At 43.0% G+C, this 12,504-nt stretch overlaps 1 protein-coding gene across 6 annotated transcripts in view; it reads left to right on the forward strand.

Annotated features, from left to right (window-relative positions):
- Positions 1-12,504, forward strand: part of MOB3B (MOB kinase activator 3B) — a 291,141-nt gene that overhangs the window by 178,970 nt on the left and 99,667 nt on the right. The window lies entirely within an intron of this gene.

The following is a 12,504-nucleotide window of genomic DNA, read 5'->3' on the forward strand; positions in this document are numbered from 1 at the left end:
AAAGAAGGTAATAAACATTTCTTCAGTCGGTGAATAAATATTTAGCACCTACTGGGTGGCAGCTGCGAGACACACAAAGTTAAGTTAAGCTGTCTTTGAATAGCTTTTATGCCAGAGAGAGAGAGAGGTGAGCCCAAGATGAGAATACAGTGTCATGGGGACTTGGCTTTTCACACTGAACCTCTTGCAGTGCAGTTTTAATGGAATATGTGAGAATTGAGAACACTTGGTTAAAAATACTTTACTCTTATTGTTTAGATGAATGAGGAGTTCTTTTATTTTCTTTATAAGCTATCTTTACAGCTGGACTCAAACTGTGCTTTAGAAGTCAAGGGCCCCTAGAAACCCTGCATCTTTTGTAGCATGTATCATACTATGGATACTGTCATCACAGCTATCTTTAACAGCTCTATTGAGTGCTGTCTTAGCCAGTACAATACAGTGCTTTATGGAAAAATCATGCTTTTTCTCTAAAACAGTTTAAAGTGGCAGTTTTGGTAAACATAACTGACAGAGTAACTAACTTTGATCCAAGTCCACTTGAACAATGGCCAGAGTGCAGGGGCCAGACCAGTCATTTGCCAGCCTGTCTTCCTTTTTCTTTACGTACATTTTTGTTTGTTTGTTTTTTCAAAGATTGATTGATTTATCTAATTTTTTGGCTGTGCTGGATCTTCATTGCTGCACTTGGGTTTTCTCTAGCTATGACAAGTGGGGGCTACTGTCTAGTTGTGGTGCATGGGCTTCTCATGTTGCAGACTACAGGCTCTAGTCATGCGAACTTCAGTAGTTATGGCACAGGGGCTCATTAGTTGCGGCTCCTGGACTATAGAGCATGGACTCAGTTGCTCCCCAGCATGTGGGATCTTCCTGGAGTAGGGATTGAACCCAGGTCCCCTGCTTTAGCACGTGGATTCTTAACCACTGGACCACCAGGGAAGTCTCACATGTTCTTAAAATATAGGTTATAATTTATGTATGGTGAGGCCAACAGATCACGAGATGATGCCATTAAAAAGATAGTTTGTTTTACTCACAGATCCCCAAAGACGAGGGCACACCATGGCATGAGAGTCATACAGGAAGGACACAGATTGGACAGGGAAAACATGGCGCCTTTGTTGTGGTTTCCCTGGGGAGGAATGGGTGAGGCAGAGTAACAAGGCTAAACATGGACTAATTTGAATCATTTCAGAAGGTTCTGGGGCAAAGGGGCTGCCCCAAGCTGTTCACCTGGCCCTAGGGTGGTGAGAGAAAAGGAATTTTAGCCCTAAGTGTGAGCAGCCATAGAGGAGGTGGTTGGGGGAGTGGGCCCTGGATTGGTTGGTTTGTATTGACTGATGAGTAAAGAGCTCAAGGATGAGTTGGTTACTATGTCTAGAAATTGGTGAGTCCTGATCAAGGCCATCCCTCCATTTTTAGCAAGGCCTTGGATATTAAAGAATCAAAATACAAAAACCAGAAGACATGTTTAATGCATGTTTAGAGTTCCTGTATCTGGCAAAGAAGACATTGGGGAATGAACAGATGTTTTATACATCACTTTTAGAGTTTCTCAACTTGAAATCTATTATTAATATTAATCTTTGGAATACATGGCAGAAAGCATGTTTTCTATGCATCACTCAAGTTCTGGAACAAAGCAAGACTTGCTGGGTCTTGTGTTATATCACTGGCTAAAGCATTCACTTTCTTCATTTTCTTTCACAACCACTTTCTAGAACGCTCTTGGCAGGAACTAAAGTGTCTCTGAATTCAGCTGGACATGTGGTGTGGAAAGAAGCTAAAACATATGATGGAGTTTTGCTTATTTGTAGAAAGGCTATTTTGAGTAAACAGAAAAGGTTGTGCAAATATTAAAGGGAGTTAAAAGCCTGGAAGTAATTGATAAAGCTAGTTTCAGGAAATGTCTAGGACAGAATGGACAGGGGTGGGTGAATGAAGAGACTAGGGCAAGCACTCTCATCTCCAGAACATAGGTCTGCTTCCGGGGAGTTTGGTTCACTTTTGTTCAGTTGATATGTTCCGGTGGAGGGGGACACCTTCCCTAAAGGTCCTCTTAGAGGAAGAGATTCTTCCCAACATCCATGTTTGGGTTTCTCTGAGCTAAAGGAGCAAAAACACGATTTGGAGAGAGGAGAATGTTAATTTCTTCTTTATGTATGGAAATATGTAGGACAGAGTTGAGTGTAAGCTAATAAGTAGAGGGAATTACACCTGACAATTCAGCGGTTAGGACTCGTTGATTTCACTGCCAGGGCCCAGGTTCACTTCCTGCTCAGGTGCTAGGAACCCTCATTGCCAGGTCTGGTGAAGATTTCAACAATAGGACACCCAATGTCCCGTTATTGAACTCATACTCATTCAGTTCAGTACAGTCACTCAGTTGTGTCTCTTTGGGACCCCATGGACTGCAGCATGCCTGGCTTCCCTGTCCTTCACCAACTCCAGGAGCTTGCTCAAAATCATGTCCATTGAGTCGGTGATGCCACCCAACCATCTCATCCTCTCTCGTCCCCTTCTCCTGCCTTCAATCTTTCCCAGCATCAGGGTCTTTTCCAATAAGTCAGTTCTTCACATCAGGTGGCCAAAGTATTGGAGTTTTAGCTTCAGCATCAGTCCTTCCAATGAATACTCAGGACGGATTTCCTTTAGGATGGACTGGTTTGATCTCCTTGCAGTTTAAGAGATTCTCAAGAGTCCTCTCCAACACCACAGTTCAAAAGCATCAGTTCTTGAATGCTCAGCTTTCTTTATAGTCCAACTCTCACATCCATACTTGACTACTAGAAAAACCATTGCTTTGACTGGACATACCTTTGTCGACAATGTCTCTGTTTTTTAATATACTATCTAGGTTGGTCATAGCTTTTCTTCTAAGGAGCAAGCATCTTTTAATTTCATGGCTGCAGTCACCATCTGCAGTGATTTTGGAGCCCAAGAAAATAAAGTCTGTCACTATTTCCATTGTTTCCCCATCTATTTGCCATGAAATGATAGGACTGGATGCTATGATCTTAGTTTTTTTTTTTTTTGATCTTAGTTTTTTGAATGTTGAGTTTTAAGCCAGCTTTTTCACTTCCTCTATCAGTTTCATCAAGAGGCTCTTTAGTTCCTCTTTGCTTTCTGCCATAAGGGTGGTGTCATCTGCGTATCTGAGGTTATTGATATTTCTCCTGTAATCTTGACTCCAGCTTGTGCTTCATCTAGCCTGGCATTTTGCATAATGTACTCTGCATAAAAGTTAAATAAGCAGGGTGACAACATACAGCCTTGACATACTTCTTTCCCAATTTGGAACCAGCCTGTTGTTCCATGTTCAGTTCTAACTGTGACTTCTTGACCTGCATACAGATTTCTCAGGAGGCAGGTCAGGTGGTCTAGTATTCCCATCTCCTTAAGAATTTTCCACAGTTTGTTGTGATCCACACAGTTAAAGGCTTTGGCACAGTCAATAAAGCAAAAGTAGATTTTTTCTGGAATATTTGATCTCTGGTTCCTCTGCCTTTTCTAAATCCAGCTTGAACATCTGGTAGTTCTCAGTTCACGTACTGTGGAAGCCTGGCTTGGAGAATTTTGAGCATTACTTTGCTGGTGTGTGAGATGAGTGCAATTGTGTGGTAGTCTGAACATTCTTTGGCATTGCCTTTCTTTGGGATTGGAATGAAAACTGACCTTTTCCAGTCCTGTCGCCACTGCTGAGTTTTCCAATTCTCCAAATTTGCTGGCATATTGAGTGCAGCACTTTCATAGCGTCATCTTTTAGGATTTGAAATGGCTCAACTGGAATTCCATCACCTCCTCTAGCTTTGTTCATAGTGATGCTTCCTAAGGCCCACTTGACTTCTCATTCCAGGATGTCTGGCTCTAGGTGAATGATCACACCATCGTGGTTATCTGGGTCATGAAGATCTTTTTTGTATAGTTCTTCTGTGTATTCTTGCCACCTCTTTTTAATATCTTCTGATTCTTTTAGGTCCATACCATTCCATTCTTTATTGTGCCCATCTTTGCATGCAATGTTTCCTTGGTATCTCTAAGTTTTTGAAGAGATCTCTAGTCTTTCCCATTCTATTGTTTCATTAACAGTGCCCAAAGTTTCTGAACCACCTGTCTTACTAGTCTCTTATGGTCCGGGAAAATATTCCCTCATATTGCATCTTCCCATATCTAGAGTTACACTAGTACAATCATTGATCTCATATAGAACTATATATCATCATTAGATCAGAGGCTCAGTTACACATATGGTAATGCAAGAAACAACAATTTTGTAAAGCAGGCGATATAAAAAATAAGTTAGCAGTTGAATGAGATCATAAGTAAAAATATAAATCAAGAACTTTGCTCCCCAGAAATAAAACAAACCAAGTAGAGAAATCTTTCCTTTGCATCAGAACACTCTCGGTTACAACAGACCCTCAAACAACAGAAGTTCGAACTGCATATAAAGTCCACTTATACGCAGGCTTTCCTGGTGGCTATGTTAAAGAATCTGCTTGCAATGTGGGAGACCTTGGTTCGATCCCTGGGTTGGGAAGATCCCCTGGAGAAGGGAATGGCAACCCACTCCAGTATCCTTTCCTGGAGAATTCCATGGACAGGGGAGCCTGGTGGGCTACAGTCCATGGAGTTGCAAAGAGTCGGACACGGCTGAGAAACTAACACTAACTATACCTGATATACTGTATTACTGCACCATCCAAGGTTGGTTGAATCTGTGGATGCAGACCCATAGATACAGAGGAAACTTGGTCATGGAGGGCCTAAGTATACATGAGACTCAGATTTGCAACAGCACAAAGGGTCGGGTCCCCTTACCCTCACATTGTTCAAGGGTCAACTGTATTTTCTACAACTGAAGAAGGGCCCCAGGGATTCAAACACCTAGCAGTGCCAGGTGCTCACTTGAAATCCGAGTCGTAGAAAGGCCTGGGACAACCCAGTGTTCTAGAGAAGGGCCTGTTTGGGGGCATGAGGAACAAAGAGTGATTGGATTGACCAGGAATTAGTAACAGTGGTTGTGAGCAAGAAGGAACATCAGTTTTCTTCCCAGAAGTTTATAGTTCTTTAAATTCTGCTTGAAACAGTAGCCTTTTTACCTGTTTTGTTAATTTTAGTTACAGGGGGATTAATTGCAATGCTTGTACATATTGATAACAAGTGCTTTTAATGCTTAACTGTCTGAAATAGGTATTCATTTCCCACAAATCAAAACCTATAAAGTAACAAAAAAGATATTGAGGGTGTTTCTAAAGATGGTCATTATATATTTTCAGTCTGGATATTTAGCACAGTTCAGTATCCATTAAGAATACTGCACTTGTGGATTGTTATTACTGAAATGAGCACTTTCAATAGTTGACAGTGCTTGAACAATGAACTTCCAATTCTACTGTTGCTAGTTATTAATTTAATATTTAATAATTTTATTATTTAATATGTAGACATATTAAAATCAGTCATATTATATCAAATTAACACATTTTATTTGATTTACATATATCAATTACCCTAGATATGCAAAGCAAGTTACCCAGATGTTCTCATTGTACAAAAAAGATAAGTTTTTGAGAATTGAAAAATGTAGTCTAAAAAATATAATGAATCGCACTCATTTTTTGGCCCTTGAACGATTATGAAGGGGTCAGGCATTTGGCTTCCTGTTCTATACATTCTTTAGAATTGAATGCAGCTAGGGGCCAGAAGGGCAGCACTTGTCTGGCCAGTTTCCTTTTGAATATCAGCAGTCCCAGAGTCCCCACACCTCCAGTGGGACATTCCTAATGTCGTGCCTTGGGATTCCACAATGTAGAACCCCACCTCGTGTTTCTTTCTGCCATATTTCCACCACACACAGCCACACTCCTCTGCACCCAGAGCCCACTGTGTTGCTTTTGTCTGCTCTGGGCCAACTGCCCCGCACGGGTTGTGTTGAGGGCCCAGCATCCCACAATGGAAGGAGGTTCAGTCTCAGACTGCTTAAAGATGAGGTTCAGACTCTCTGGGTTCAAGCCCTGAACCATTCATTCATCAACTTGCAATCTTGAGCAAGGCTTTTCAAAGCTTCATTTTACTCACTTGGAAAATAGGGATAATATTAATAGAATTGCTGATTCAGATGGTAAAGAATCTGCCTGCAATGTGGGAGACCCCAGTTCGATCCCTGGGTTGAGAAGATGCCCTGGAGGAGGAAATGGCAACCCACTCCAGTATTCTTGCCTGGAAAATTCCACGGATGGAGGAGCCTGGCGGGCTACAGTCCATGTGGTCGAAAAGAGTTGGACACGACTGAACAACTACACTTTCAGTTTCAAAATTTAAACAGGTTAGGTGCTTAAGAAACATGATAGGTGCTTAAGAAATATTGGCTGTTGAATGAGATAATAAATGTACAGTGACCGGCACATAGTAAGCAGAGGTGCCCTAATTCTGCCTTCCCTGGCTCACATGGCCTTTTGCCATCCTGAGGATCTCCTCAGTAGCCTTGTAACAGATATAGTTCATTGTATTTGTATCAGTGTCTTCCATGGGTAGTCAGCTCTTTGAGTTGATGTTGTCAGTGTTGCCAAGTACATAATAGATGTTTAATGTGGTTTTTTTCTTTCTTTTTTATTTTTTTAAATTATGATAATACTATAACACATTTACAGGAAACTTGGAAAATACAGAACAAGATTACATCTAGTTCCGCAAAATATTACAATTATTTTTTTAAGTAGATAAATTAAGATTTTTAGTTGGAGTTTAATACCAAACTCTTGAAAATTAATAGAATGAATATACAGTGAAGTAGAAGCATATAGTAGACCTGAAAAGCACCATGAACCACTTCAACATAATTAAGATTGATACAATTTTCACACAACAATAGAATACAAATTCTATTCAGGTTCCCACAGGCTGTAAACTAGGACACACTGGAATATATCCAGGTACATAAAACAAAGTCTAGTCTAGTGGTATTGAAAAGCATAGACATCACTTGGCCAACAAAGGTCCATAGCATCAGAGCTATGGTTTTTCCAGTAGTCAGGTCCAGATATGAGAGTTGGGCCATAAAGAAGGCTAAGCGCCAAAGAATTGATGCTTTCGAACTGTGGTCCTAGAGAAGACTCGAGAGTCCCTTGGACAGCAAAGAGAGCAAACCAGTCAATCCTAAAGGAAATCAACCCTGAATATTCATTGAAAGGATTGTTGCTGAAGCTCCAACACTTGGTCACCTGATGCCAAGAGCCAACTCATTAGAAAAGACCCCGATGCTGAGAAAGATTGAGGGCAAGAGAAGAAGGGAACGACTGAGGATGAGATGTTTGGATGTCATCATTGACTCAATGGACATGAGTTTGAGCAAACTCCGGGAGATAGTGAAGGACAGTGAAGCCTGGCATGCTGCAGTTCATGAGGCTGCAAAGATTCAGACACAACTTAGTGATTGAACAACAACAAAAACAGAAGTATTGAAATTACTGTTCGCTTATCACTGTGGAATTATTAATATGTTAGAAATCAATATCAAAAGATATTGAAATATCTTTGAAAATAACCCATTTATTTTCAAGTGACATTTTCCAAGAGAGATCTTTGAGTTAGCCACTGAAGATGCTTAATGTGGCTTTGAATCGGGAAGAGTCCTTGGAGGATGAGGCACCTCGGTTCAAAGGGGTTACACACCATCATTCTTTATCTGGTGCCACCTCATCTCAGAACATGCCTGCAGACCTCCACTTATCCACTGTTGGACATAAAGCTTCATCCTATCAAATTAGTAGTCGAGATCAAAAGCAAAATGAAATGAAGAGCAGTGAAGAGGTGCAAATCCTTAGTATCAGGTCTGTCAGAGAATGATGGAACCCCAACTCCCAGTCAGTTCTCTGATCTAGACCCCAATTACAGCTCCTGGGAGGATGTCAAACACTCTCACAGTGTGTCCTGGTGGGCCAGGTCTACGGCGATGTAGTCTCCTGGATTTATCACAAAAAATCCCATGTCCTGGGAAAACCCTCGATCCCTGGTGAGGGGGGACAGTACGTCACTCTTATCAGGCCTCCAAGTGGGAATCCAATTGGGATTCAGAAGCAGGGAAGAGGTCACCCTGGCAGCCCAGTGAAGAAGGCCAGCACGTCCGTCTGTCCCCAGGGTCTGCCTCATGGCTCCCGTTGGGACCTGTCGGTCAGCAGCAGCCTGGGAGCCGGGGACACGGGATTTCATTCAGTCTCCAGGAGGGAGGGGGAGGCTGGAGCACTGACAGATGTGACAGATGATTCCATTCTCCTGTAAAGGCAATAGCTGAAGATGATTTGAACTTGAGCAAGTTCACAGTCGAGGAAACAAGCCCAAATGATGCTGGTAATTAGCAAATGGGCCAGGCCCTGATTGAATAAGCAGGCTGCTAGCTGGCCGGGCTGCCTGGGAGTCAGCTGGCAGAATGGTGCTAATCAGGCGCTGTCATTAGCCAGCACGGGGAGCAACAGTGTTTTGTTAGCTTTTCACTAAAGATAAAAGCAGACTCAGAGAGGGCTGTTAGCCATGCAGAAGCTGGTGAACAAAGAACAGAGGAGGGAGGAGGAGGAGAGAGGTTGGTGAGGCAGGCAGGAAAGACAAGAGGGCTCTTGTTCATCCTGATGACCTGCTCACCCCTGGGTGACCTTGGTCCAGCACTGTCACCATCTCTCTTCAGGGCTCCATTGCCTTATTTCTAACAATGATTATACCATCACCTACCTTGTAGAGGTGCTGCCATGAAACCAAGTGTTAGCACAGGGCTGTTCTGTTACTTTATAGCAGAGCTTCCCAGGTGAGGCTAGTGGTAAAGAATCTGCCGGCCAATGCAGGAGACACAAGAGATGCATTGATCCCTGGGTTGGAAGGATCCCCTGGAGTAGGAAATGACAACCCACTCCAGTATTCTTGCCTGGGAAATCCCATGGACAGAGGAGCCTGGAGGGCCCATGGATTCATGGGGCTGCAAAGAGTCAGGGAAAGCCTTGTCTCATACAGATCCAGCACGGCTCATCTCAGCCCAGACATGAGATGACCTTGTGTTTCCTGAAGAGGAGGCCAGGGCGTGCCCATGCACGCCTGGGGGACACTTGGTGAGTGCAGTAGCCAAGGTTGGCCTGAAATGGCAAAATCAGGTCAGGACTGTGAAAAGCAGCAGAGCCTCTCACATGCACCAGAGCCACTACCTCAAACAGCTAGCAAGGACGAGCCATTGTGAGGCTTCTATAAGGACCTTTTGTTTGGCAGCATCATCTGTGCAGAGGCCTGTGGGCTGCTTCTTGTCAGGCGGGTTCTTTCACTTCCAGCCAAATGGTTCCAGCATGGACACAGGCATTGCAGAAGAAAGAGCCTCAGCCGGCGAGTCTGGCAGTTTGGCCTTGATAAGCATGCTTCCACTATGATGTTACCGCATTTGTCGTCTGATGCTGAACAAGGCATTTAATGTCTCTGGGGCTGTCGTCTGTATGTGAATGAGATCATACCAAGAGTCCCCCCAGCTTGACTTACAGAGTATCATCTTTGACACAGTGTGTCACCAGCCTTATTGTCTCTGGTCCAAGGTGACCTTTCCTTTTTACTTAATGAAGTCTTCACGAATTAAAGCCCAGCATGCCGGCAGAGTGGGTATACATGGCATGGAGAGTAGCTGGAGTTTTGCATTCGTGGGACTTTATCAGTTTAGATGGAGTGTGTGCGTCTCTGTGTCCAGCATGGCATCAGCTGGGGCTGGTTGTTCAGGGCAACCGAAATGCCCACAGCTGAGTGGAAAAGCCTGCCAGAGACCATTTTAGGAGCTTTGGCAGCCATGTTCTAAAGTGTCAATGTGAAAAATAGCACAGTAATGTGGGATTATTTCCAATGAACTGCAATGAACCGAGTTAGTGGGCACAATGGGGCAAAATCTGCCACATGTCTTTGTCAGTCCCATTTATTCATCCTTTGCTGATGTCAAGTAAGCTTTTGCTTCTGATTTGTGGGTTGCAAAATGGTTGGTTTTGGGCTTTTTGTTTTGTTTTTGTTTTTTAACTGGGTCGGGGTGAGATATGGCTTGCTTTATTTCAGGGCCTATAATATAATCACTTAGCATTGAATATGATGCCCATGGGGAAATCTCAGCACATAATATTAAGTAATAAAATCAAAATCCAAAACTGTATTGGAAAATTACTCTAATCATATGTCTATCTACTACTGGGTCAAGGAGAGTCATCTAATCATAGATGAGAAAGGAGATATGGCAAATACATGCCTATTTGAACTTTTCAAGTTTTCTATCACAAACATGTATCACTTTTATAATAAGCAGAAAAATCAAACATTATGCTATAAAAAGCCTGACCAACAAAGACCAAAGCTGAACATGACAAGTAGGCTGTGGACCCAGGGCCAAGGGCTCTGAGTGAGCTCTCTCCTGTCTCTGGTCATGCCCTCTGGACCCCCTTCTCAGACATGCGGTGATGGAGACATTCAGAAAGGCAAGGTGGTCTGCAAGTGAGAGTGATGCCGAGAGGAGTGGCCAGTGGTGGGACATGCCCTTCCTGGATGCAGTTGGAGGGGGTTGCACACAGTCACGTGGGCTAAACAGTTTCCCAGGATATGGGGTGGTCCTTCCTGGAGTGGGGAATTCAGCCATCTTTGTGAACACTGAGGTGATACCTTTATAGTGCATGCGTGCTTAATCACTTCAGTCTTGTCTGACTCTTTGTGACCCCGTGGACTGTATATAGCCCATCAGACTCCTCTGTCCATGGGATTCTCCAGGCAAGAATATTTGAGTTGTTTGCCATGCCCTCCTCCAGGGGATCTTCCCAACCCAGGGATCATACCCGCGCTCTTGTATTGGCAGGCAGGTTCTTTACCACTAGTGCCACCTGGGAAGCCCCATGTTTAGAGTAGGCATACACTTTTCACGTTGAAGCCCCTTTTCTAAGTTGGAAGATCTAAAGCACATGATGAAATCTACGGATCACCCACATGTAACATGTTTAGCCCTGCAGGGACAGGCTTTGCCTGGGCACCTCACTGCAGAGGGTACCATGACTGATGGTTTTGCTTGGAATTTCTCCCATCCAAATTCCTCTGCTTAACTAGATCTAAGAGATTTTTGTTTCTAAGTTCAAGTTTCAAAAGAGATTTGTTACAAAGAGATTAATCCATACTGTGGAGTGGTCTATATATAGATTAGTAAATGTAAACATAAGTGTATATATTTACAATAGCTACAAATAAATTTTAGCTGAAATTATGTTGTGGGTCTAGAGTTAATTCCAATCCTTTCTTACTAAGGCATTAGCAAAACTCAAGAACGGAAGTGACTATCCTCGTCTCAGTCAGGTTCTTGTTTTGTCTTGTTTTGTGCACATTTTTCTTCTCAGAGAGGACCTTTCTCTTTTCCTGTCTCTCAGTTCAGTTCAGTTCAGTCCCTCAGTCATGTCCGACTCTTTGCGACCCCATGGACTGCAGCACGCCAAGCCTCCCTATCCATCACCAACTCTTGGAGTTTACCCAAACTCATGTCCATTGAGTCGGTGATGCCATCCAACCATCTCATCCTCTGTCGTCCCCTTCTCCTCCTGCCCTCAATCTTTCCCAGCATCAGGGTCTTTTCCAGTGAGTCAGTTCTTTGCATCAGGTGGCCAAAGTATTGGAGTTTCAGCTTTAACATCAGTCCTTTCAATGAACAGTCAGTACTGATTTCCTTTAGGATGGACTGGTTTGACCTTGCAGTCCAAGGGACTCTCAAGAGTCTTCTTCAACACCACAATTCAAAAGCATCAATTCTTCCCCACTCAGCTTTCTTTATAGTCCAATTCTCACATCCATACATGACTACTGGAAAAATCATAACCTTGACTAGACAGACATTTGTCGGTAAAGTAACGTCTCTGCTTTTTAATATGCTGTCTAGGTTGGTCATAACTTTCCTTCCAAGGAGTAAGTGTCTTTTTATTTCATGGTTGCAGTCAGCATCTGCAGTGATTTAGGAGCCCAAGAAAATAAAGTCTGCCACTGTTTCCACTGTTTCCCCATCTATTTGCCATGAAGTGATGGGCTGGATGCCATGATCTTAGTTTTCTGAACGTTGAGCTTTAAGCCAACTTTTTCACTCTCCTCTTTCACTTTCATCAACAGGCTCTTTAGGTCTTCTTCACTTTCTGCCATAAGGGTGGTGTCATATGCATATCTGAGGTTACTGATATTTCTCCCAGCAATCTTGATTCCAGCTTGTGCTTCATCCAGCCCAGCGTTTCTCATGATGTTCTCTGCATATAAGTTAAATAAGCAGGGTGACAATATACAGCCTTGACGTACTCTTTTTCCTATTTGGAACCAGTTCCATCATTCCATGTCTAGTTCTAACTGTTGCTTGCTGACCTGCATAAGGTTTTCTCAAGAGGCAAGTCAGGTGGTCTGGTATTCCCATCACTTTCAGAATTTTCCATAGTTTATTGTGATCCACACAGTCAAAGGCTTTGGCATAATCAATAAAGCAGAAATAGA

The sequence above is a fragment of the Giraffa tippelskirchi genome, chromosome 1, assembly GCF_054371585.1.
Source record: "Giraffa tippelskirchi isolate mGirTip1 chromosome 1, T2T-mGirTip1v1.2.pri, whole genome shotgun sequence".
Classification (NCBI taxonomy): domain Eukaryota; kingdom Metazoa; phylum Chordata; class Mammalia; order Artiodactyla; family Giraffidae; genus Giraffa; species Giraffa tippelskirchi.